Raw genomic sequence first — 27,990 nt, 5'->3', positions numbered from 1 at the left:
TTGTATATTTTACATCATTTGTTTTAATTTTTACATTTATTTTAATGTTTATAGTATTTTTTGTAAATGTGCTTTTCCCATTTTTCCACTTTTTAAATATTTTATTTATTGTCTATATTAATTTATATATTATTCTTATAAAACCTTGAATATTTTTCATGGTTTATAGTGTGTATATATTTTACATTCTATTGATTTTAACAATATTTTAAATGTATTAGTATGACTATATATATATATATATATATATATATATATATATATATATACATACACATTAATACATTTAACTATAAAATGAAAAGTAATATATTTAAAATACAAAAAATATAATGCAAAAAAACTTATAATAATGATGTTACACTATATATATGTATACATATATATATTTTCACTAAAACAAAACAAAGGTTACAGGGACGTTATAGTTAGATTCATATTTTAAACGTGAGAAACCATAGAAATTCACCTGGTATAGCTATCTCAAGTAACTATAAGTCGTACCCGAAGGTAACTATAACTCACCCCCCCGCTATGCACATTTTTTCGTCAAAAATGTTACTGCAAATATTACATTGATATTATCAATGATGTTCTCAAAGACATCATGAGTGCCATAATCTGTGGGGTAATTAGAAGTGCATGGCAGAGGTGCGAGTTATAGTTACCTTAGGGCATGTGTTACATTTACTTGAGAAAACACTAACTATAACAGGTGAATTTCTGTGGTTTTGTACGTTTAAAATGTGAGCCTAACTATAATGTCCCTGTAACCTTTGTTTTTTTAAGTGAATTTCTATGTTTTTTTTAAATGCTGTTTCTTAACTACAATGTCACTGTACCCTTAGTTTTTTTCTGTAAATTTCTGTTTTTCTCAATGTATAGTAATTTTCGTTACTATACGTTAATCCAACCATCGCCATGCACAGCCAGCTGTCTGCTCCCACCAAGCAAAAGCAAACATCTATGTCTGGGGGGGGTGCGCCCCTTGACAGAGCAGAAGCCAGCCCTGAGAATCCCCAGCACCATTATTTGCTCCATGAAGGGGGCTACGTGACCCCCCTTCCAATTAGCATTGCACCTGGGAGGTGGTGGTTCCAGGGACTAGGGGGTCCACAACGGACTCCCTTTACTTTTTTATTGTAGACCCCGGAGGAGGTGCTCCCTGGGCCTGCGGGGGCCGCGTGGCCCCCTGCATCATATTAGTTTAAAGCCCCGGGGAGCTGGCGGTCCCCGAGACTGTTGCGGAGCCAAGAGCCCCACCACATGTGATTCCTACTTCTGCCCCAGGGAGGTGCTGTTCCCTGAGGCTGTGGGGGGGGGCAGGTAGCTCCCACTATTCAACATTTAATTACTCCCAGGACCTGGCCCACCCCCACAAAACAAGCAAGGGTGCCCACACTTGTTTTATTTATTTTTTCGGTGGATCTGCCGATCTGCACTGACATTTTAAAAAAAATGCTTTTTAATCCCTCGGGGTCAGAGCTCAGGTATCAGGGTGACCCTACCATAGCCCCTTTTCTGATTTTGTAACTTTTTTTTCTGGGACTCACCTGAAGCAGAGTTCCAACATGGCTGCCAACACTTTCTTGTTGAAGTGTAGACAGCCAATCAGATCTCAGCATGTGATTTTCTTTAAGTTCTCAAAAACTAGTGAATGGAATTACACCAAATAAAAAAAGGGCACCTTCTGGACCAAGAGGTACTTTTCTGCCAAATTTGGTGTAATTCCGTCCTGTGGTTCGAGCTGTAGACCTGTTAAAAATTCCTGTAGGAATTAACATTGGAAACACACCTTTTTTGACTCCCCTTTCTCTCGGCCCCCGCTTGATGGATCACCCTGAAACTTCCAGACAGCAGCTGACTGCTGAATTGTTTTGGGAACAATTTACTCCACAGGTTTATTGCCACATACATCAAAACAGAAGAGACACGTAAATTTTATGCCAAGTGGCGGTCACCAATAGGTAGTTATAGTTAGGTCTGCTTTTCCATAGAAAGAGCATTTCTTGGTTTGTTAATAACTGTGGTCTAACTGTTTGACGAAGAATCATGAAACTTTTCACAAAAAGTTCATCCACCACAGCTCCGTCCGGGAAGGTTTCTGGCTGATGCGTCAAGCAAGGACCGAGAATAAAGGGGGGTCCCAAAATGTAAGATCCCTATGTATTTTCCACAGACTTCTTTAGACAGGGCTACAGCAAAAACTGTTTACCTGAATTACACCAAATTTGGCAGGATTCTAGATCTTGGTCCACAGATTGTGCTTTTTGTGATTTGGTGTAAATCCATTCAGTAGTTCTTGTGAAATTAGGGGTAAAAGGGGATTGCATATTTTGTCAGTTGAGCTTGCGAGAGTCTCCCAGGCTCTTGCAAAAGTGCCAATTTAAATTACAGAGGATTCTGAATGGCCCAGGGAGCTTTATTTCCCTTGGGCCATCTCACTCCCACAGGAATGAGACTCCTGTGAGAGCAAGTCTCTGATTGTCTGCCAGGAACATGTGAAAAATGTTGTTGGCAGTGATTATGGGAATCGGGGAGCTAGTCCCCTGTCCTGAAATTCTGTAAAGAAAAAAAGACATATGTGGGCAGGGCAGGGATACCGTGGCTCCATATGTCCCACTGGGGGACCCAGAGGGCCCCTGGGGCCAAAAAAGGCAAAAAAAAGCAATCTCTCAAGACTCTCAAGGGGTTGTAAAAAAATATATATATATTTGTGGCCAGGCTACATTTAATTATTTTATGCACCGAAAACCCTACCCCTGGGGCTGTATTTAGAAAGGGGAGGGGCTATGTGGCACCACTCTCCAAGCCATTAGAGGCCCTGGGGACCCTACCCCTGGGGCTGGTCTTATTATTTATGACAGGGGGAAGCAAAGCCCTCCTCTCCGTGCCTCTAGAGGTCTAGAGGAGCCCCCAGGGCTGACATTCATTTTTATGATGAAGGGTGCGTGATCTAGTCTGCGAAATTCGAGAGGCCTGGGGAGCCCACCCTTGGGGACTGAAAATGCATAATATGGGGAGGGGGACGTGCAGGCCCTCTCCTTAAGTCTGAAAAGGCCCCAGGGAGCCAGCCCACCACTGGGGCCAATTTCTTTAAGAGAGGGGCCACGCGGCCCCCATCCCTGAGCCATTAATGACTCTAGGTACCCCATCCCACAGGGGTGGCTCACTGGTATGTCCCGGGGTGCCCACTTCTAGGACACTGCAGTTTCCCTGCCTGCCTGCACTAGCGCAGGCAGGGAATCCTGTATTTGCTCTCACCTGGTTTGCTCTCACCTGGTGGGAGCATTTTAAATCTCCATCCAACCAGGAGCAAACACAAGGTCGACTCCCAGCTGGTTGGAGCTTCAAAAATGCTCCCACCTGCTGGAGCGGACTTTAGATATGTTTCCCTGCCAGAAGTATTGCAGGCTGGGAAACAGATCTAAAAATTGCTCCCACCTGGAGGCAGCAGCATTTTTAGCTGCTCCCTCCGGAGCAGGAGCATTGGTGGGTCCCCCTAGATTCCAGGAGCTTGCTGGGGCTAGGGGAGCCTTGCAGCTCCCTCTGCAGCCCCCAATGATAGTGTGGGAGGTTGTCCTGGGTGGGCACCAGGGCACCCACCTCTAAGGTGACAGGCCCTGGGGAATGGGACCCCGGGGGCCAAAATCAGCCCAGGGAGGGAGACGTGTGCCCTCCTCTCCTTCAGAATTATTCTGGGCCCCTGGGTGGGGTCACTGGGGCCAAAAGGGACCATTGTAGGGGGGTTGTTTGCCCCCTTCCCTTCAGAATTATGCTGGGGCACAGTGAATGTGGTCCAGTGGGCCAAAATCAAAGGAAAATTCTCTTACTGTTGTTCTCACACATGTGATATCCAATTTGAATCTCTATTCACTTCGCGTTAATTCAATACCAAACGATTAACAAGGCACATGTATGAATGTCAGTACGCATACACATGCTCTTCAGTGATACACAAAACAACAAATCTGATGAAAGAATTAAAGGACAGAAAAATTGTCTTATTGTACTACAAAATATGAAAAAGAAATGCAGTAAAATACTCTTTATAATTTATTATTCTCTATTAGCCCAGTAGTTTAAAAATTCAATCTGCACAGATTGCAATCTCAGATTTTCGAGGACTATGTATAATTTTTAAAAAGATGGTCCTTTCTATGGTACTATCCCAGTTAGTTTGAGTGCACTTTATCATTCCTATGGAAAACTCACTCTCTTCCTCACATTTACTACCACACAAGGAACTTGTCTACCGCCTTATATGCGAATCGTAAGAACACAGCCACTCAGTGGTAACCAGACTGATTGTGTGATGGTCCACTGACCTCCTTTGAGTCACATTGCTTTTCAATTAGCATTTTCTCTCTGTCACCTTTAGCTTCTCCATTATTTTAGTCACATTTTGGTAAAGGTAACAAGTAATGATAATTTGTGCCTAATTTACGTTTAAATGTTTTTATTACTTTCAGGCAGAATGTACGATGATCTCCCACCCCTACATCCATTGGCAGGTGATGAAACAATAAATGAACTACAACAGGAAATACAATCAAGGGGGAACAGGAAGGGAGAAGAGTCTAATAGAGGTATCCATGGGAATGGTGTAAGGGAATGTCAATAGTTATAGAGCACTGAGCAAAAGTCACACAATGAGGAGGGGAAGACGATGAATCTCCAGCTACATGCTGGGTTAGCTAGGAGTGTTGTCGGGGGTGTGTCAGTCAGATGACATGCAGATACGCAGAGCAAGTCAATTCTCTGAATTCGTATGAAAGGTACTGTATGGAGGGCCCCCATATCTTATCACACTGCAGTAGCGTATTAGTCATGACCGCTGTCTGTAAGTAGCTCCCATAGTTTAGGCAGCCAGTCAAGTCTCGTCGGGATTTTATCTGAGCCCCTTCGAGAGAGCAGAAGTTGCTTGGCAGCTCCAAGCATTAAAGTGATGGTTCGCCCCTTAGGGAACTTTAGGGGGTACTTCAAGAGGTTCGGAAGACCCAGCAGGATGCAGCTGTCGAATTTAGGGTGGTCAGTATCATATATTTCGTCTACAGCTGCTGAGACCTCTGCCCAGAAGTGACCTATATTGGGCAATGCCAATGGAGATGTGTAAGAGTACTATTCTGACTGCAACACCGCCAGCATGTATTGTCACATCCCCTCTTCCATTGGGTGACTCTGGCCGGTGTATAGTACCAATAGTGTTGAGTAGATTTTCAAGCCCAGGCTCCCCGTCCCTGGTGAGGCTCAGACAAATGGGAATCGACCTTCAAGCAGAGCTTGATCAGCCTTGGAGATAGTGAAGTTCAGCAGTGAGGATTTCTGTGGGTTTGCTTCAAATTCAGGGACCTACCCAAAAGCAGCCACTTGTCACATGATCATGGGTAAAGAAATGTGCGGGTTCAACAAAACCAGTAAGACATTATCTGCGTACAATGCTGTATTGTGTTCCCTGCCACCCATGGGTATGCCCGTGATATCCCAGTGGCCGCATATTAATTCAGCAAAGGGCTCCATATATAAGACGAAGAGTAATGGGGATAAACAGCAGCCCTGGAGAGGGCCTCTGGAGATGTTGAAAGGCTGTGACATGAGCCCATTAACTCTCACCATTGCTGTAGAAGATGTATAACTACATTGGATCCACTGATGGAACCATATACCAAGGCCAAACCTCACCAACACCAAGTGCAGATATGGCTAGTGGACCTGAACAAAGGCCTTCTCTGCATCTATAGAGAGGAGAACTGCGCCATCCAAAAGATGACAAATACGCTTTGTGCAATCACTACAGCCTCTCAGGTATAAACCTAGTCTGGTCAGGGGCCACTAGGCCTTGCATTTAGGGGGCAAGACCATGTGCCAATATCCCACTACAAATATGAGCATCCACGTTGAGTACTGCAATAGGACGATAGGAGGAGCACTGCGCAGGGTGCTTGTCGGGCTTGGGAATTACTGTTATTGTTGCAAGTTGCATTGTATCTGTCAGGGTACCTGTAGGACTAAAGGAGTTGTATAGGCACCCTAATATGGGAGCTAATAATGGCGAAATGTTTTACAGCAGTCCGAAGTATAGCCATGGTGCCCACGAGCTTTGCCTGGCTGTAGGCGATGTATGGCCATGAGGACTTCGGTAGGGGAGATATCTCCATCTAATTTGGAAGCATCTCCCTGAGGGAAGCGGGCCAGGGGGACTGTGCCAGATAGGAGTCAGCATTCCCCGAGTCCTGCTTCTCCGCCATATAGAGTATGGCATAAAAGCATTCAGATTCCTTTACAATTAACCTATCTTGATGGTTTGTGCTACTATCAGGACCCATGAGTTCCTCCACCCTTTGCTGAACAGCTTGGGAGCGAAGATGGTTGGCAAGGCGTATTCCACTCTATGCTATTTTGGGGCCCTGAGGTGAATGCGAGCCGCTGTGAGTTGACACAGGATTGCAAATGAACCAGTTTGTTTGTGTGACTCCTCTAGGTCCCTTATACTGGCTTCCAACTGAGCAATGGTATCACGTCTACCTCTATTGAGGCGAGCAGCTATCGCAATAAACTGGCTCCATACTACCTTCTGCAATGTGTCCCACAGTAAAGCTATTGGTGTTTCCAGATTGTCATTGGTAGCATAATAAGAGTTGATAGTGGTCATGATGTCATTGACTGTTTTTTTGTAGGCAAGAAGCTTGTGGTTGAGGTGCCATGTTATGGGGGAGGTGTGGAGCTAGGAAAGGCACACCTGAGGGTGATGGGAGAGTGATCGTATAGGGGGAGCCACCCCGATATCCACTGTTGCAGTTGCGGTAGTGACGCATGGGGCCGTTAGAAAGAGATTGATTCGGGCATAGGTTTGGTGAGCAGCAGAAAAAAGGTGTAGTCCTTCACAGTTGGGTATCTCTGTCACCACACATCTACTAATCCTTCGGCTGCTAGCCACTGTCTGCATGCTGGGGTAGGAGCACCGGTTTGTCTCACCCTCTGGGTGGATCTATGCAGCTGGGTATCGGGCATTATAATAAAGTCCCCCCCACCATGATGTCTGTATCTGGGGTGGCAAAAACACAGCCTATTATGTTCATAATAAAAGCTTCTTGGTGGTCATTTGGGGCATATAGGTTAGCCAGTGTAAATGTGTGGCCGTTTAGGTGTGTTTACAGCGATAGAAGCCTGCCAGCTAGTTCCGTATAGGTTCGTGCCACCCTCCCTGGGAAATGTATAGCTCGAAGAATTGCCACCGTACCCTCTTTCTTTGTCCCGGTGGTAAGTGTTGGCTATCAAATCACTGGGAGTGGAGGTGCCGCGAGTCAGCTTTAAGTAGATGGGTTTCTTGAAGATAGCAAACATCGCAATTAGCATCTCTAAGGAAGGATAGGAGTGCAATGTGTTTCGCTAGGGCATTGAGACCACAAACGTTCAAGCTAAGTATATTAATCATAGGAAGGCAAGAATTAAGGAGCCATAGAGATCTAGGAGGCGCAGGTATCAAGTAAATATCCCCCAGAGGCTTGTCTGCAGTGTGGTGTCCGAGAGTTATATGCAAAGGTGTAGGATGTTGGGTAGGGGGAGGAGAGGAAGAACAAGAAACAGTACAACAGGCGCTCGCCTGGGAACATGGTAAACCAAACCTCGAGGGTCCATGTCATAGGCAACAAACGGTACAGTTCTTCAATTTGTTGTAGCATGGGAGGTCTGCCGCCAAAACGTTACAGCAACAGAGGAGGTGGAGCCGGTTCCCGGACCACTTCAGGCTCCAGGGGTAGTGGGCCTCAAGAAGAAAGGGGGGCATAGCTTGCCATCACATCGGCACGTGGATGTCCGGAGAACTCTCAGGAAGTCAGTGGTTGCTGTTGGGCTCCGATGTACCATTGGGGTGTTGTAGTTAGTGTAACAATGCTGCCCTTTTCTTATGGCTTTCTGTCTCTAAAGGTTTACAAACTTGCTTTTTCGTTGGCCATGTAGATCGGCGCATCCTTGTGGGAGGGAATGTGGAGGGTTGCAATGGCAACTGAGTGGAGGCTTCCCCTTGGAGTGCAACCACATTCAGTAGAGAACAGGCCTTATCTAAGGTCTGGATACTTTTTATTGATCCAGACAAATTGGGGCCTGAAGGGGTACCCCCACATGTATTTGATCCCTTTATTGTGGAGAAAGTCGGTCAGAGGCTAAAGAAATCTACGAAGCTGTAGTATTATTGGGGAAAGATCCTGATAAAGAATGACCTTAGTGACCTCAAAGTCAACTGCATTCCTGTCTCTTACTGCGGACATAACGGCTTCCTTCTGCCTATAATAATAAAGACGGGGGGATATCTTGTGGCTGCCCTGAGGAGCGAGTGGGTCATCCTGCCCTGTGGGTACAGTCAAGAATAATCATCTATTGCACAAGTTCTGGGGCCAAATGGCGAAATAATCAAATGACATAGTCCTCCAACTTTCCAGATTCGACAAGCAATGGAACGTCTCTTATGTGGATGTTTGAACACTGGAATCTGTTTTTGAGATCTTCTAGCTGGTACTGAAGCTCCAAGTTCTTATCCTGCAGCTCAATAAGGCCCCAATGGTGCTTATCCAGTTCGTCCTCACGGGAATTGTTTTTTTACTCCAAGGAGTCGACTCATTGACCCAGCTTGCTGACGTTTCGACTGAAATCCTTCATGTCCAGCACTATGCCTTGCTTAAGTGCAGCAATGTCCTGGAGGGTTTTCCAGGAATGTCCATGTAACCGGTGCGTCATCATCTTGGGAGCTTGTTGAAACTCTCTCTGTGAGTAGAGGTGTGACTGCCCTGCTCCGGTTTCTTTGATGAGATTTGGTTGAACATATCTTTAAAAGTGGCATCCTTTTTAGTGTTGCAATGTGAGGACATGTCTATGCCGTGAGCTGGCTCCGTCATAGGAGAGAAAGGGCACTGTGAGATCCGTTGGGTGTCTGCCAGTTTACTGAGAATGATCAAACCCTCTAGTAGTTTGTGTCCCCATAGAAGTCTTAAACAACAGGGTCCAGTGTTGGAGAGGCAGAGATGAGTACTCTAGGGCGAAGGGGTCCACCCCTGCTAGGACTGCTCACACAAGGTCATCCGCCGCGGGGGCGTATGGGTGTGAATATAGTAGTGTGCAGGGTCCGGTTGTGTCTGTGGGTGAGTGTTACTCTGAGTGACCGTTTGCCTGCAGAAGCAAAGAGCGAAGCCTTCCATTGGAAGGGTTAGGAATGCAATGGGAGGCTAAAGAAACAAGCTTCAAGTCAGCCCCAAGTGGTGCAGGTCAGGCAATAAAGGTAGCATGCAGGTAAAACATGAGAGGCCCATGTTCACTATAGGATGCCCATGGATGAACATGCGGATTCCACACTGCAGCCTATTGCAACCTGTCCATTTCTGGGCCACACCCCAAAGTGTCCTTAAAATGGCTGAGCCTCTAGGGCTGCTCCTGGTGCTCACAGAGTATCAGGAGAGAAGACAGATTTTACTGTTTGGTCAACACAGGCCCCCTTTTGGTAGGGACCGCTCAAGTGAGGCTCGAGCCTCCAGGGAGCCATGTGGGGCTGTGCCAGATTGGCCAAATACTTCTGACCCCTGTCCTGCCTTCAAAGTCCAGTCCAGTCCTAAGGTTCAGCAGAACTTTACTTGATGGTCACCCAGCAAGAAGGGTGGTGGGAGGCAGCAGAGGTCCACCTGTGATGTAATAGTGATTGCAGGGGCCCACTCAGCAAGACAATGGTGATTGTAGGGCTCAGGCGAGAGCGCAACAATTCACCAGCAATCTGCGTGTGGCCGCAAGATAGTGGTCCACTCCAGTGACATCAGAAGTCCAGCGAGTAAGTCAGAGCTGCCACTGCCTAGGTGGCAGCAATCATGCCCCACTTTTCCACCCAATCAAGGCACCACGCTCTGCAGTGCTGGAAGGGCAGATGCAGGCAGTGAGTCCGTCTAGTGGAGCCCATCGCGAAGTCCAGGATCAGGGCTACACCGTGGCCACCCAATCATCTCATCTTCTGCCAGTCTCTACGATGGGTTTTGTGGGCTGAACAGGTGCAAGACTCACCCCTTATAGTTAGGGTCAGCTCCAGGCATGGGTCCATCTACTGTGAGGTCCGGGGAGTCTGCCATCTGTCCCAGTGTGGCACCCGTGCAGCAGAGCTTCCAGAGTACACTCTCACACGGGCGCCATCTTGGACAGGCCCCCTTGTGCCTAATTTAGAGCATGGAAAGACACATAAAAGTGTATTTATTAGATAGCTGCACAACTGCTGCAACACTATATTAGACCGGACTTGGTGAAACAATCTAAATCAGGATTGTGTAGGTGTAAAAAACTATAGTTACAACATAATATAATTATACTCTTCTTATTCATTCAAAATATGTTCTTTCTATCTTCTGCCAAGCTAGTATGTTTAATTCACCTATACTCCTGATTTCTAATCAACGTTGTCGGAGTTCCACCATGTGAAGGTGTGGAGAATGAGTCAATCACCAAACATTCAATATCATCTACACTGAGGCTATGTGTGACAAAAGGTTTAACAGGTAAAGAAGTAATTTCATCACAGCCAATAGAACTCCTGTGTTGACTGAAACAACCCTTCATTTTTTGGGGTACTTTGACCAATATATAGTCAGCCATAGGGTCACTAATATAACACCAAATGAATTACAATTAGTGTATTGTTACAGGGTGCCACAGATATTTTTGTGTCTAAGGTCCAGATGTACCAATTTTAGGAATAGTGATTACCTAATTGCGATTTACTATGAGTAACAATTAGGAAATCACTATTCCTAATGTATGAAACTCTTTGAGTTTCATTTAGCGAGTCCTAGTCGGTTGCAAATTGACCTACCTCATGAATATTATTGAGGTAGGTTGCAATTTGCGTCCCATTAGGAAACACAACCATCACAGGGATGATGGCCTGCTGAGGTCAGCAGACCACTGTCTGTGATTGCTTTTTAATAAATCAATCTTTTTTTTTTTAAATGCAGCCTGTTTTCCTTAAGAGGAGGCAGAGGTTCCTGGGCCGACTGCCTGCTCTTAAAAATATTATTAGTTACATCCTCAAAGGACAAGGGGTCCCCTTGGGCATCCCTTCCCTTTTGTGAATGAGTTACCACTAGTTTTAAGCCGTTGGTAAAGTTTTACTGGTTTGCGACCAGGATTCGGTCGCAAAACAGTAACACATACCATTCCGATTTGCTATTTGGAAGGGACGTCCTGTTTGGTCCAAATCAAAATTACAATTGAGTAGTGTGCTACCTAATCACAGTTTTGACTTGATACATACCAAAATGCTTTTTTCTGGTCGCAAGCGGATCGATTGTGCGAATCTGCCTGTTTGCGGACAGAAAAAGGTTGATACATGTGGCCCTAAATTTCTTGGTGTTGCCAGTACGTTGACTTACGGACCAATAGTCATATTAGAAATGATCAACAGCATAAGTCAATTGTAGAAGTCTATACATTTTTGATCTCTCCAGGTGCCAAATCATATTTGTGATTCTTCACAGGTTGCAAGCACACAATGACATTTCCAAAGTGAGATTTCCAGCCTTAATGATGTGCAAATTGTGTCTGAAAATGTTAATAATCTGGATGGCACAAGCACTAAACATATACATCAGTCTGTCATTTTTAGGACTGGCCTTTGGGACAGATTTAGCGGTCTCATCAGTCTATTGTTTTATTTTTTTTAAATGTACATAATATACATACATACTGTGGGCTTTTGGTCACCAGTCTTCATTCATTGGTGAGTTAAACTTTCACATTTTGCTTTGACCAACTACAATATATAGCACAGGGCAATGTGTCAGCACTCTTCCAAACATCAAATAGCGCACTTCCGTAGCAGGGCTTCTGTGACATTTTGAGTTTTATTATTTCTTTAAATTGTTTATGTTGTTTTTTTCTTTCTTTATTTGCGCAGGCACAGCAATTGGACTTGATTTGCTACAGTGCCGATTGCTCTTCTTAATGTCCACTCTGTTTTGCAGAAGTTCTGAGGGTAGGCAGAAGCAATTACCTTATGAGGAAAGTAAGCCTTGGCTGCATCCTTGTTAACTAAAGGGGAAGGCCAGCACCACTGGCAAAAGCTGCATTAGTACCTCTAGGAGCTCCGCAAGACTCTCCTTGCCCTGGGCACCTGTTGGCTGCCAGCAACAGGAAGTGTACCTTCTGAGGCTGTCATTGTGCTGAGATTGTTTTTTACTAAGTTTGCATACGTAAACGTAGCATGTAAAACCTTTATTCTAATTTTAAACACTTTGCAAATTTACTTTTAATGAACTTATCATAACACTGCCATACACTTATCATGCAACTTAAACAACCATGTAATTTCCATTGTGCTTTTACATAGATTGTTGCATTGAATTGCTACTGAAGCCATTCAAATATATATATATTTTTTAAATATATTTTATTGCTTTTAACTAAGGGTTATGTCGCATTACAAATACAAGTACTAAATTAGACCCAACTGGGTGTGCTAACCCCCCCCCCTCTCGCATTTTTGTCCGTCATCCATTATTCTTGTTGCAACTTTCATCTGCTGCCAGGAGTCCAACATGCTTTTCTTTGGGCAGGATGAGGCACAGTCCTTCTTTAATTTAATGTTCATATGTTTTTAGCAGACGGGGCCCCAGCGCATGCTCTATTATTGATATAAGTATTCCTGCATGGCCCTTCACATTTGTATCTCAGAGGGAAAGCCACAGCAGCAGAAATCCTAACAATATCCAAACACTTGGTAGGCATGTCTTTAGTTTTTATAATCTCCAAAATAGACATTTTATTTCTGATTTCATGCCATCCTTCACCTTCACTTTTAGTAACAGGGTGGTGGAACGTGTGCTTTATTGTTTATTTTCTTACATTTCCAAGGGCTCAGCAGCTCCCCAGACACCACACATCCAGTAGAAGTATGTATTCCGAGCTGCAAGTAGCCAACAACTGGCAGGAAGACCCTCCTCAGATTAGTTTCTGGACCTGTGGAATATCAAAAGAAGGGCTGTACCCACTATTTGTGACCCATGAGCTGACCTGAAGGGCTGGACCTGCTCTCACATATGCCAAGGGCAAAATGTAGACTGCAAGAGTCAAGTGGCTGATCTCCTGTGTGGCTATAGGAACACAGCAAGTTTCAAGAGGCATTTTCCCTGAAGTGCCCGGCTGACTGTTAGCAACTGGACCTGACCCTGTTGGTGGTCTCTGCTGGAGGGACTCTTGATTCCCAATTGGTGCCTCAAACGTCTTTGGATCCTTGACTGTGTCTAACTGAACTTCTCCAAACAACTCTGAAAACGTAGGACTTACAAAGTATTTGGACTTCCAGACCATGACCAACTACCCAAGCCAATCCACACAAGGTGTGACTTCACTGGGCTAAAAAAACAGGTTTGTCCAGTTTTTTAGAAACAGATTTGCTGTTTCTCTGCAGCAGTATATCTATTTTGGTGAGCTCTCTGAGAGAAGGTGTCTGGCCTTGTGGAACTCACTGATGCACGGAGTCTGCAACCTTTTCCAGATGGAGAATTCTGCGTGCTGAAAAAGAGACTAAGAGCAAGACTAAGGGCGTGATTTAGAACTCAGCAGATGGGTTACTCCATCCACCATGTTCTAAAACAGGCCTTAAGCCCGAACGTTGAAATCTTGACCAGGCAAAGACGCGAAATGTATCTGGCCGATGAGAGGACCTCCCTGGTGGGCAAAATTGTAATTTCTCCACTCGGACCTTTTTCCAGCCCAAAATAATAGCTTCAGCAAGACTTTATCCAAGGGCTATCCAGCCTCACTGAACCCTTCTGGGGCACAGCCTACAACCTTGCATCTCTGGAGGATTGTGGCTTCGATTTCAGAGATTAACTCCTAAAGTAAAATCTTGGAACACAACTACCTGGAGTATTCGATTTATGCTCCATTGCGGGCAGCCTGAAGGAGCACCTAGGTCCCAGACAATGTGAACATAGACTGTAATTGCTATTTTACTTTTTCTTGGTGCTTTTTCACTTATATATATTTTTAAAATTCATGTCTTTCCCTTACTGGATTTTTGTCTTTTTGGTGTGATTTTGTTTATTAATTTTGCTATATTTTGCCTAAATTGGAGTGGGATTTTTATTGTGTTGGGTTTTTGAGTAATTAATTGTTTTGGAAATTCTAAATGCTTTAAACATTATCTTTAAGTTAAGACTGTCTGCTATGTGCCAAAGCCACCAGGAGTTGAGCTCAGGTTTAAATTACTAAAACCTCTGAATTGACCTAACGGAGCAGTGTGACTTTATTACTTGTGGCAGACTAAAATCCACCCCAATTAAAAATGTACTTTCTTACAATTGTCAAGACAAAAAGTTAACTGTTTGGCAGGCAATGGCACTACTTTCTAGCCTGTGATAGGCCTGTTAAGCACCCTTTGACTCTACACTTTTTTAATACAGTTTGTCTTGTGGAGATAGAGATCAGCAAGCCACAGAGCAAGTTATCTGAGGGACACAATCGATTACAGAAGCCAAATCATCTTAAGGTCTGCCCTGAAGCAGTTTAATAGATTTGAGCTGTCATATGTAAGGTTCCTGCAGTGAGAACTAATTATTCTCGTATTATAGCTTGAATTCGGGCTATCATAGGAGGTGGCAGTAAAAGCTGCAAATCACTAGTCAGCTCATAGCATATCCGGGGCCGGCAAAACCCGATAGCACTTCAAAATCTGCAAATCTTTGACAGCACTTGAATTTGCCAATAAAAACCCAGTGAACTGTATTGAACTGAGAAAGATCACTGAGTATTAAAAACCATTAATCCACTGCATATATAAAGATTACTTAATACAACCTAATACGAAAGTAAATACTGACATGATGAGTGGTACTGACATAAGTGATTGGGATACACTCTTTAGAGTTGGTACTCTGTGCTTTCTATCTTTTTTCTTGTAAAATGTTCCATTACTGTATGCCATTGGTGACACACAGAGGCATGTTCTGTGTTGTCTGCACCCAGGGAATGGGTGAATTAATTATAGCAGAAGGGTCCTACCCTCTGTTACATGAATACTCTCTGAACAAGGGAGTGCAAAAGCCATGAACTCAAGCCACAGGCAGGGCTTGCATCAACTGTCATACCCTACTTTTATGCATGGGGCTACATACTCCCCTTAGTTCATGAATTAATACTGTTACCAGGCTCCTCAAGGACCAAGTGCAAAGGCACTGTAAGTACATAATGGTAATAAATAGCAAAGGATTTAAAATGCATGAAAAGATGACCAAGTGTGTGACAATGACTTAAAAAACCCTCCACACCAGTCTTAATGACCAAGCCACGCCCCAGGTCGAGCCAAGGGTCAGCTTTGGCTCTAAGAGCTTGTGCATGAGCTGAGCATTGTAAATATTTTCCATGCAAAAAATGCAACAAACATCATTTTAGATTATGATAAACTGTCTTCAAAATACAAAAAAAGTACATTTCTTTACAGGCAGAAGCGTTTTACCTTAGTACGCCTTGATACATCAGATTATATTACTGTATAGAGAAGAAAGTGTCCTTAAACCTGAACCAGGAACGTTCCTGCCCCTACCCTATTGACAATGCTAATGGTGAATGTGAGAAAGTAGCCTCTTTCTAGCCTTGTTACCCCCACTTTTGGCCTGTTTGTGAGTATATGTCAGGGTGTTTTCACTGTCTCACTGGGATCCTGCTAGCCAGGGCCCAGAGCTCATAGTGAAAACCATATGTTGTCAGTATATTTGTCATGTGTCACTGGGACCCTGCTAGCCAGGACCCCAGTGCTCATAAGTTTGTGGCCTATACGTATGTGTTCCCTGTGTGATGCCTAACTATCTCACTGAGGCTCTGCTAACCAGAACCTCAGTGGTTATGCTCTCTCTGCTTTACAAATTTGTCACTAACAGACTAGTGACTAAATTTACCAATTCACATTGGCATAGTGGGACACACATATAATTCCCTAGTATATGGTACTGAGGTACCCAGGGTATTGGTGTTCCAGGAGATCCCTATGGGCTGCAGCATTTCTTTTGCCAGCCATAGGGAGCTCTGACAATTCTTACACAGGCCTGCCACTGCAGCCTGCATGAAATAACGTCCACGTTATTTCACAGCCATTTACCACTGCACTTAAGTAACTTATAAGTCACCTATATGTCTAACCCTCACTTGGTGAAGGTTGGGTGCAAAGGTACTTAGTGTGTGGGCACCCTGAAACTATCCAAGGTGCCCATACATCGTTCAGGGCAAATTCCCCGGACTTTGTGAGTGCGGGGACACCATTACACGCGTGCACTGTACATAGGTCACTACCTATGTACAGCGTCACAATGGTAACTCCGAACATGGCCATGTAACATGTCTAAGATCATGGAATTGTCCCCCCAATGCCATTCTGGCATTGGGGGGACAATTCCATGATCCCCCTGGTCTCTAGCACAGAACCCGGGTACTGCCAAACTGCCTTTCCGGGGTCTCCACTGCAGCTGCTACTGCTGCCAACCCCTCAGACAGGTTTCTGCCCTCCTGGGGTCCAGGCAGCCCTGGCCCAGGAAGGAAGAACAAAGGACTTCCTCTGAGAGAGGGTGTAACACCCTCTCCCTTTGGAAATAGGTGTGAAGGCTGGGAAGGAGTAGCCTCCACCAGCCTCTGGAAATGCTTTGATGGGCACAGATGGATCTCTGCATAAGCCAGTCAACACCGGTTCAGGGATCCCCCAGCCCTGCTCTGGCGCGAAACTGGACAAAGGAAAGGGGAGTGACCACTCCCCTGACCTGCACCTCCCAGGGGAGGTGCCCAGAGCTCCTCCAGTGTGTCCCAGACCTCTGTCATCTTGGAAACAGAGGTGTTTGTGGCACACTGGACTGCTCTGAGTGGCAAGTGCCAGCAGGTGACGTCAGAGGCTCCTTCTGATAGGCTCTTACCTCTCTTGGTAGCCAATCCTCCTTCCTAGGTAGCCCGACCTCCTTTTCTGGCTATTTAGGGTCTCTGTTTTGGGGATCTCACCAGATAACGAATGCAAGAGCTCACCAGAGTTCCTCTGCATCTCCCTCTTCACCTTCTGCCAAAGGATCGACCGCTGACTGTTCAGGACGCCTGCAAAACCGCAACAAAGTAGCAAGACGACTACTAGCAACCTTGTATCGCTTCATCCTGCCGGCTTTCTCGACTGTTTCCAGGTGGTGCATGCTCTGGGGGTAGCCTGCCTCCTCTCTGCACCAGGAACTCTGAAGAAATCTCCTGTGGGTCGACGGAATCTTCCCCCTGCAACCGCAGGCAACAAAAGACTGCATCACCAGTCCTCTGGGTCCCCTCTCAGCACGACGAGCGTGGTCCCTGGAACTCAGCAACTCTGTCCAAGTGACTCCCACAGTCCAGTGACTCTCCAGTCCAAGTTTGTTGGAGGTAAGTCCTTGCCTCCCCACGCTAGAGTGCATTGCTGAGTACCACGTGATTTGCTGCTACTCCAGCTCCTGTGCACTCTTCCAGGATTTCCCTCGTGCACAGCCAAGCCTCGGTCCCTGACACTCTAACCTGCAGTGCACAACCTTCTGAGTTGTCCTCCGGCATCGTGGGACTCCCTTTTGTGACTTCGAGTGGACTCTGGTTCACTTTTCTTCTAAGTGCCTGTTCAGGTACTTCTGCGGGTGCTGCCTGCTTCTGTGAGGGCTCCCTGACTTGCTGGGCGCCCCCTCTGTCTCCTCATCCAAGTGGCGTCATCCTGGTCCCTCCTGGGCCACAGTAGCATACAAAAACCCTAACTGCGACCCTTGCAGCTAGCAAGGCTTGTTTGCGGTCCTTCTGCATGGGAACACCTCTGCAAGCTTCTTCACGACGTGGGACATCCATCCTCCAAAGGGGAAGTTCCTAGTCCTCTTCGTTCTTGCAGAACACCAAGCTTCTTCCAACAGGTGGCAGCTTCCTTGCACCCTCAGCAGGCATTTCCTAGGCTCCTGTCCACTCGACACTGTCGCAACTCTTCCACTTGGTCCCCTTGTCTTACAGGTACTCAGATCCGGAAATCCACTGTTGTTGCATTGCTGGTGTTTGTTTTCCTTGCAGAATCCCCCTATCACAACTTCTGTGCTCTCTGGGGGTTGTAGGTGCACTTTACTGCTACCTTTCAGGGTCTTGGGGTGGGCTATTTTTCTAACCCTCACTGTTTTCTTACAGTCCCAGCGACCCTCTACAAGCTCACATAGGTTTGGGGTCCATTCGTGGTTCGCATTCCACTTTTGGAGTATATGGTTTGTGTTGCCCCTATACATATGTGCTCCTATTGCAATCTATTGTACCTTTACACTGCTTGCATTACTTTTCTTGCTATAACCTGCATACTTTTGGTTTGTGTACATATATCTTGTGTATATTTCTCATCCTCATACTGAGGGTACTCACTGAGATACTTTTGGCATATTGTCATAAAAAGAAAGTACATTTATTTTTAGTATATCTGTGTATTGTGTTTTCTTATGATATTGTTGTGCATATGACACCAGTGGTATAGTAGGAGCTTTACATGTCTCCTAGTTCAGCCTAAGCTGCTTTGCCATAGCTACCTTCTATCAGTCTAAGCTGCTAGAAACACCTCTTCTACACTAATAAGGGATAACTGGACCTGGCACAAGGTGTAAGTACCTCTGGTACCCACTACAAGCCAGGCCAGACTCCTACAGTAAACTAAGAGGCAAGTCAGTTATTGGTACCATTTAGGCCTAGATTCTTATGATAGATGGAGCAAAATTATAGGCTATGAAATCAAACACAAAAGAGTAGTTTGTAGAGGCATAACCTGAACTCATGCATTTAAAGATGCTCATATATGATAATGAACACAAAGGACGCTCAGTGAAGTAAAGACTTTTGTCAAGGATCACAAAAATTTGGTCATTAGGAAAGCTGGGTCTGAGTCCAGTCTCAGATATGTATTTCTGACATCAAAGGTAATGCCTTGTTCTTAATTCTTCAAGGGGGACATTAGAGCACGGGTGAGGGTAGAACAGGGTCGGCTCCTCCATAAGGGTGGAGGAGCGTCAACCCCCCTCGCCAGCAGCGACAGGTGCAGACCTTTTCCCAAAAAACGATCATAAACCGTGTTTATGATAGTTTTTTGGGAAAGGGGGCAGGGCCATGGGGTGACGTGCACTGAGGGGGACTGTTGTGCACTTCCCCTCAGAGCGCATGTGTGTTTGGCCAGCCATCTTGGGCTGGCCAAACACACATGCGCCCAGGGATCTCTAGCCTGCACAGGCTCCCGGTCTGCCTGGGAGCACCCAGAGCATTGACCGCAGGGCAGGCTGGGAGGCTGTGCCTGCAGTCGATGAGGGACAGAGAAAGGAGCGGCGTGCGACAGAGGAGGTATGTGTTTGTTTTTTTTTTCTTATTTTTTTATTTAATTTAATTCTTGACACCCGCCCCCCAACCCCCCTCCCCGCGTCCCGCTCCACCCCTTCAGCTTAGCGCAAGCAGTGACTGGGGCAGAATCCACAATTTAGTTTAACATAGTGCAAACCTTTCCGAAGGACATAAAAGTGCGTAAAAAACACCCAGAAACTCTGTTACCCAGGGAGGTTTTCCGGGTTCACAGGGTACTGAGACAAGGCCAGGATTCAAACCTGGTTCTCGATGTGGTATAGGAGGAAGCCGCCGCCATCGGCTGCATCATCTCCCATGAATGCTCGGCTTCTTTAGGACTCGAGGTTGCAAGAGGACCACGAGCTGAGCCATAGCAGTAAAAGCCTCCTAATGTATCTGAACTCTGCATTCACAAATAAACACATTAATTCAAAGATTGTTCGAGTTAATGTATTGTTCGAGAGCGCAAAAACAAGCACAGACCCTCCCAGCGTTGGCGCAGAGCAGAACACAGCACCATGACATGGCCCCTGCATGTCGTAGGCACACACGGCACAGTAACATTCAGTCGGATAAAAAACGAATACATTTTTATACAGTGCAATTGAAATTACCAATTGCTGTGCCGCTTAACACAGCTGTGCATTTAAATACATCTCAAGCCCCAGAAGATGATTCTGAGCAGACAGTTGGATCATTCTGATCACATTCTTGATGAATTATTGATAATTTAAGCCTCAGGCGAATGTATATTAGTATGCAAAGTGTGCGCAAACAGAGTGTATCCTGCAACGTGTTTAAATAAATGGAAACGCATGGATGCTACCTTTTCAACTCAATTCAAGTGTGTTTTATGCATAGTATTTATGGTAGCAGAAGGACAAATTACCTAGATTTCGGCATATGAATTTTGCTCGGCAATCTGTCAAGGCTATTTCCACTTGAAAAAACAAACAAAAGCTACGTGATCACAGAACCACTGTATCTATTCAGCCTCCATTCAGCCACACCGCATTCATACCTCACCAGGTGCAGTGTCATTGTTGGGTGTTCCTATTTTTGGCTTTGGTAGGCTTCCCTAGCTCTGCAGTATGGGCAATATCCTCTCGCTAGCACCGGTTAGGGGTTGGGTGTTTTTCACCTGTAACTGAGCCAGTAGGACCTCATGGAATTTATAAACTGGTTTCCCACCATTGCTACCATCTGCATTGGCCTACCGCGGAAGTGTAGTGGTATTTGAGTGAAAATTTTTCCCCACTGAAACAATGTTTTTTTTCTATTCATCTGATGGAGCTGAAGAACCAGCAACAGGTCTGTCTGTGCTAACCCTGAGAGCAAAAGGCATAACAGACTGAGGAGCTAAAGTAAGGTAATTAAAGGACAGCTCATTCATAGGACATCTCATAAAAATTGACAAAATACTAACTGCTCATTCCAAGGAATATGCACTGAAGCTGGGGAAGATGCTATAGTGGAGCTCATCAAGATGCTGACGATAAACATGCATTGAATGTTAAAGTGGGTTCTACCAAGGCGGTAGAGAAGAAGCCTACAGTTGATACATCTGTCCCTCAAATCGAGGGAGTAGAGGTGTAGCTGAATATATATGGGGACAGTATGGCTAAAGTCCAATAAAAAACTGTTGGGTATATTTGTGTTGACTAAGGCAGCTGGACACCAAGATGGAGGACACTTTATCAAAGGAGCCAGAAGAAGCATGTGCTCACACGTGGGTCATTGTAGGTGTCAGTAAAGTGGGGAGGACACCAGTGGAGGGAGAGAAGGATTGGAAGGGCTACTTCTGGATGGGCCTCTTAACTAGCCACTCCAAAAGGAGAGTCACTGGGGATCCAGACTCTTATACTGAAGAGTGGTATAACTGTTCTAAAATCATGGCAGTCTTCTGTGGAGTCCTTTGGGAAAATCACCACTGAGGCCATAGGGACATTTCATTCTTTCCGATGTGTATCACGATGAGCAGGGCAATGCAGCGATAGTGTATGGTCATTAGCTGGTCATTCACATAGCCATGACACTGTGGATTTCATATGGTAGAAGCCACCTCATCTGTACTAATCTAGGATTAGATTTTCATTATGGGATAAAAGAAGTCTGAGAGCAATTTACAGAATGAGTGATCCTCGTGTCAACCCTATATTGCCACCTGAGGCACAGGCCAGTACCGGGAATAAATTTAGGCTAACAGAGCACCTCAAGCGATAACTTTTGTGATTGCTCCAGTGCTATGACATTTGGGGGTGATTCAAGATGTTAGTCCAAGAATTATGGAGTTAAGAAACAACTCTGGCATTTTCCCGATTGCTTGCATGCTCTAGGCTGCTTTCAGAGCTGAGTGGTATGCCATGATCCAACCATGAAAACCCCATAGTCCTATTCTGTATCAGAGTTTGAACATTTTTGTGAATGCTGAAAGAAATGATCCAAGAGAAATTAGCCTGTGGAAAAAGGTTTATTCATATCATGCTTTCAAGCAACAAAGGGGATAGAAGAGTTCTGTCCATTGCTGCAATCAGCTGTAAATAGTTGTAGTTGGAAAGCAATCAAGTAAGTCATAGGTGTCAAAAGTTATTAGAACTGCAAATGCTCCTGATGTAACAAATGGTGTGAGGCTCAGATAAATTAAGTTCGACGGGTCTGTAATCTTTAAAGGCAGTAACTCACTAGTGACAGATTTACAGTCAATGATCCTTTTAGCTAGGATCCAAGAGCCTGAAACAACAGGCGCTAGGATGTTAGTTAGGCTTAAAGTGGGAGAGGGATTTAGGATTGTCATGATTTGAGGTGGCCAAACCCTGGGGGTAGAGAATTCTCACTGCTGTAATCCTTAATAGTTCCTCTTAGGGCATCCTGACAGGTTTAGTTGTCTGTCGGGGTTTTGTAATAAAAATGATGAAAAAAATACATGCATATACAAACATACATACACACATACAGGGAGTGCAGAATTATTAGGCAAGTTGTATTTTTGAGGATTAATTTTATTATTGAACAACAACCATGTTCTCAATGAACCCAAAAAACTCATAAATATCAAAGCTGAATATTTTTGGAAGTAGTTTTTAGTTTGTTTTTAGGTTTAGCGATGTTAGGGGGATATCTGTGTGTGCAGGTGACTATTACTGTGCATAATTATTAGGCAACTTAACAAAAAACAAATATATACCCATTTCAATTATTTATTATTACCAGTGAAACCAATATAACATCTCAACATTCACAAATATACATTTCTGACATTCAAAAACAAAACAAAAACAAATCAGTGACCAATATAGCCACCTTTCTTTGCAAGGACACTCAAAAGCCTGCCATCCATGGATTCTGTCAGTGTTTTGATCTGTTCACCATCAACATTGCGTGCAGCAGCAACCACAGCCTCCCAGACACTGTTCAGAGAGGTGTACTGTTTTCCCTCCTTGTAAATCTCACATTTGATGATGGACCACAGGTTCTCAATGGGGTTCAGATCAGGTGAACAAGGAGGCCATGTCATTAGATTTCCTTCTTTTATACCCTTTCTTGCCAGCCACGCTGTGGAGTACTTGGACGCGCGTGATGGAGCATTGTCCTGCATGAAAATCATGTTTTTCTTGAAGGATGCAGACTTCTTCCTGTACCACTGCTTGAAGAAGGTGTCTTCCAGGAACTGGCAGTAGGACTGGGAGTTGAGCTTGACTCCATCCTCAACCCGAAAAGGCCCCACAAGCTCATCTTTGATGATACCAGCCCAAACCAGTACTCCACCTCCACCTTGCTGGCGTCTGAGTCGGACTGGAGCTCTCTGCCCTTTACCAATCCAGCCACGGGCCCATCCATCTGGCCCATCAAGACTCACTCTCATTTCATCAGTCCATAAAACCTTAGAAAAATCAGTCTTGAGATATTTCTTGGCCCAGTCTTGACGTTTCAGCTTGTGTGTCTTGTTCAGTGGTGGTCGTCTTTCAGCCTTTCTTACCTTGGCCATGTCTCTGAGTATTGCACACCTTGTGCTTTTGGGCACTCCAGTGATGTTGCAGCTCTGAAATATGGCCAAACTGGTGGCAAGTGGCATCGTGGCAGCTGCACACTTGACTTTTCTCAGTTCATGGGCAGTTATTTTGCGCCTTGGTTTTTCCACACGCTTCTTGCGACCCTGTTGACTATTTTGAATGAAACGCTTGATTGTTCGATGATCACGCTTCAGAAGCTTTGCAATTTTAAGAGTGCTGCATCCCTCTGCAAGATATCTCTCTATTTTTGACTTTTCTGAGCCTGTCAAGTCCTTCTTTTGACCCATTTTGCCAAAGGAAAGGAAGTTGCCTAATAATTATGCACACCTGATATAGGGTGTTGATGACATTAGACCACACCCCTTCTCATTACAGAGATGCACATCACCTAATATGCTTAATTGGTAGTAGGCTTTCGAGCCTATACAGCTTGGAGTAAGACAACATGCATGAAGAGGATGATGTGGTCAAAATACTAATTTGCCTAATAATTCTGCACTCCCTGTATTTAAATATCATAAACACCCTGCTTCTGCCCATGACAGCATACAGTATGGGCAATGGTTCAGCCCACTTCAACAATTGGCGTGAATCCTTTTAGCTTTCTATTTTGCCTGTAGTAGGCCTTTGATTTCCTTCCTTCTCTCTTTTGGTTCTGCTTTTAGTTCATCCTGCAATTCTTAAGATGGTGTGATAGGTCAGCTCACTTACTGCTTATTTCATCTGCACTGTACGGCCATTGTTTCCATACCGGGCAGCCATTTAGGAATGAAATTGTCCAGAGTGTATCATTGGTTTAACGGTTTATGATTGCTGACACATTTTCAAGTAACATATCTGGTGCTTCATATTGAGACCTCCTGTTCTTTCTGACTTCTTTTTTGCTAGCCTTAGAATTCTGCACACTTTACCACTGCTAACCAGTGTTCAAGTGCTTGTGCTCTTTCCCTAAAACATGGTAACATTGGCATATACCCAATTGGCATAGCTAATTTACATATAAGTCCCTAGTAAAGTGCACTACTTGTGCACATGGCCTGTAAATTAAATGCTACCAGTGGACTTGCAGCACTGATTGTGCCACCCAATAAAGAAGCCCTTTAAACATGTTTCAGGCCTGCCACTGCTGAGCCTGTGTGAGCAGGTTTTAAACTGACATTTCGACCTGGCAAAATAAACTTTCTGCCAGGCACAAATCTTCCCTTTTTATTATACATATAAATCACCCCTAGGATAGGCCCTGGACAGCCCAGACAGGAGGATGCAGTGTAATTAAAGGGTAGGGCATGAAAGATGGGCAGCACGTTACTTCTTAACTTGGCAGGAATGTTGGAACTTGAAAGCAGCAAAACATTGTGCACAATGCCATTGTAAGACAGCCACCCGTTCCTATTTATATGTGTATTATTTTTCTTTGCAAGCATATGCCTGCCACATTTAGGCAATGGCATGTTTTGTTTTTTCTTTTTCTTAATTTATCTACCATATGCCATTTGAGTTTATGTTTGCATTGTATCATGGATGGGAAAGTGACTAAATACAGAACGAGTCAATGGGTGGCTAAATGGATACATGAATTATCGGGAGATGTGGGAGGGCTCTGGATGGAAGGCAATTTATGAATCTATGCAGATTCTGGAACTTTTTTTCACAAATATGTGAGACAAATGTGTGCTTTTAACCAAAGTTTGAGGATTGAGGCTTTGGGGTAATAAATCCACATGAGACCCAAGCAAGTCACACCACCCTAGACTCCTCTGGGTGTCTAGTTTAAAAAAATGTCTTGGTTCAATGGCTTCCATTGGTGCTGGCTGAGCTACAGCCAAAAATCTACAGCTACCAAAATTGCAAAAAAAAAGGATTGGTTTTTAGTGCAAAAATGTTATGCGTTCATGTTGTGATTTGGGCCCTTTCCTATTCTGGGTGTTAGGTCGACCCACACAATTTTTATCAAAAGACATGCAGAAATGCCTAGTGCTAGAGAATTTGTGGATACCTGCAGATTCCAAAACCTTCCTTCACAGAAATGTGTGGAAATATGTGTATTTTGCCAAGGTTTGTGGTTTGCAAGGGCTTTGGGGTGAAAAAAACCTTGTGAAATCCACACAAGTCACACCGCCCTGGAATACACTGAGGGGGTCATTCTGACCATGGCGGTAATTACCGCCATGGCGGAGGTCGGCGGTAGCACCGCCAACAGGCTGGCGGTGCACCGCTGGGCATTCTGACCGCGGCGGTTCAGCCGCGGCCAGAAACAGAAAGTCGGCGGTGTACCGCTGACTTTCCGCTGCCCGTCTGAATCCTCCATGGCGGATTCTGACACCCCCTACCGCCATCCTGTTCATGGCGGCTCTCCCGCCATGAACAAGATGGCGGTAGGGGGTGCCGCGGGGCCCCTGGGGGCCCCTGCCGTGCCCATGCCATTGGCCCCAAAAAGTATTTCAGTGTCTGCCCAGCAGACACTGAAATACGCGACGGGTGCAACTGCACCCGTCGCACCTTCCCACTCCGCCGGCTCAATTCTGAGCCGGCATCCTAGTGGGAAGGTTGATTTGCCCTGGGCTGGCGGGCGGTCTTTTGGCGGCCGCCCGCCAGCCCAGGGCAAATGTCAGAATCACCGCCGCGGTCTTTCGACCGCGGTGCGGTGTTCTGACGGCGGTACCTTGGCGGACGGCCTCCGCCGTCCGCCAACGTCAGAATGACCCCCTGAGTGTTTAGTTTTCAGCAATTTTGGGGGTTTGTAGGTTCCATGGATACCAACTGAGATATGGCACAAAATCCGCAGCCACCATCATTGCAAAAAAACTTTGGTTTTGCGGGATGATGTATGATGTCTCCAGGTCGAGTTTTTGGGGCTTTTTTCAGGTGCTAGGTCCAGCTACACAATGAGGGACCATTTTTATCAGAAGACATGTGTGAACACAAAATAGTAGAACATTTGTTATTACAGACTGTATTTCTCTGCATTTATGGCTTCCAAATGTAAGCAAAAAAATACATTTTGCAAAATGCCCTCTGAATCTTTTGATAGTATGGGTAAACGCAAATTCAGAGGTGTACACATAACAACTGTCCTTAAACTCAGTAGCTTGTGTACATTTCAGAAATACTTAGGGGTCCTTCATACTCAGGTTTGACTCTTTATATTTTGCCATATAAACTGTTGTATAGTTGGGACACAATGAAAAATCAGTATGAGTTTCAGCTCAGTTGTTGGCTCTGGGTACCTTGTGTTATAGGAGAACTTACAAATCTGATATATATTAACGTGACCAGAAGGGTCTGTCAGGTGTAACTGTATATTGCATTTATAAATCGCCCATTGTGACAAGAAGTTATAGATGTAATTGTTATAACAAATGGCTGTTTTTTTCCAACTTTTTTTTTTTTTTTTTTTTCATTTGGACAGTTAATTCCTTTTGGAAACGCACCAGGGATCTACACAAATGACACCTTGCTGAACTCAGAATTTGGTCTTCTTTTCAAACATGTATAGCTTTTTTGAATTACTGATGGATTTCAGACCTGTTTCCACCAGAAACTGCAAGCAGGCTGAAACCAAAAAAGATATGAAATATGGATTACCTCTTAGAGAAAATGCAAAAACTGTGGTAACAAAATTGTTGTCAAGATACAACTCTGCTTGTCTCTGAAAGATGGCGAGATGGTGGTCCTAGTGCAACAGACTTTTTGTTGATGCAATTCTAAGGAAAATAAATATGGTTTCTTGCAGACCTGTATTTTGGCTATTTTCTCAGTTCCCTCTAGCAGAAACTACAAACCCTCCCTGAGTACCTTTAGAATCCACAGAAATGTGAGAAATACATGTATGAAGGTATGAATGGGAGGTAATCCCAACATCCAGAAAATAACTTAGCACTAGGGGAGGAAAGCCTTAGCAGTCAAGAGGTTAACATTTATAATGATCACAGAAAGCATAAAAAGATTTCCAACCATTGGACAGCTGCTTAACGTAACAAAAGCATAAAAAGCACTACATTATTTGGATTAAAGTTGACTGTGTAATGTGCTTACTTTTACCTCATAAATTCAGATGCAGGTATGTTACATCTATCTATATTTTTCAAAACTCCTACTGTCACTTGAGCATGATAGTAATGTGGTTTATAAACCAGCTTATTTTTTTATGCAATGCTTCATACTTCACATAGTCTTTTTGTAGGAGTTGTACAAAGGAGATGCTACTATTACCAACATTATACTTAATTTACAGCCCTTTAAAGGATGCAAGACAGTGACTATCTTGCTGGGATTTAAATTTGTGACTTTCAGATCACAGCTTATGTCAGTGGCAAGCATTTCATTCACTGAACCATTCTAATAGAAACTGATGTACATAGGTGTCTAGTAGAAGAACTGCCTAAGCACAGAGATGCATTCTAGTCATTCCTCTGCTCAAGGCTTGATGTACAAATATAGCCATGTTTAAAGGATTTAAAGGAGTGCTGAAAAGTGTGCAGACACACTTTAAACCATTATGAATAATCAAAACCTGCACATACCATGCCTCAGTTGGTTCCCTAGTTTTAAGCAAATAGGGCATACAGTCCTGGCTGTGTATAAAGTTTGCTTAATGTTAAAAAGGTTGTGGCAAAAAGTACTGGTC

At 44.6% G+C, this 27,990-nt stretch overlaps 1 protein-coding gene across 1 annotated transcript in view; it reads right to left on the bottom strand.

The window, feature by feature from the left end:
- EFCAB6 (EF-hand calcium binding domain 6) overlaps window positions 1-27,990 on the bottom strand; it is a 469,029-nt gene that overhangs the window by 304,455 nt on the left and 136,584 nt on the right. The gene's annotated exons all lie outside the window — the stretch shown is intronic.

Source organism: Pleurodeles waltl, chromosome 4_1, assembly GCF_031143425.1.
Source record: "Pleurodeles waltl isolate 20211129_DDA chromosome 4_1, aPleWal1.hap1.20221129, whole genome shotgun sequence".
NCBI classification, from domain to species: domain Eukaryota; kingdom Metazoa; phylum Chordata; class Amphibia; order Caudata; family Salamandridae; genus Pleurodeles; species Pleurodeles waltl.
Note: the sequence above shows the minus strand (reverse complement) of the source record. Positions and strands in the feature narration are given on the sequence as shown.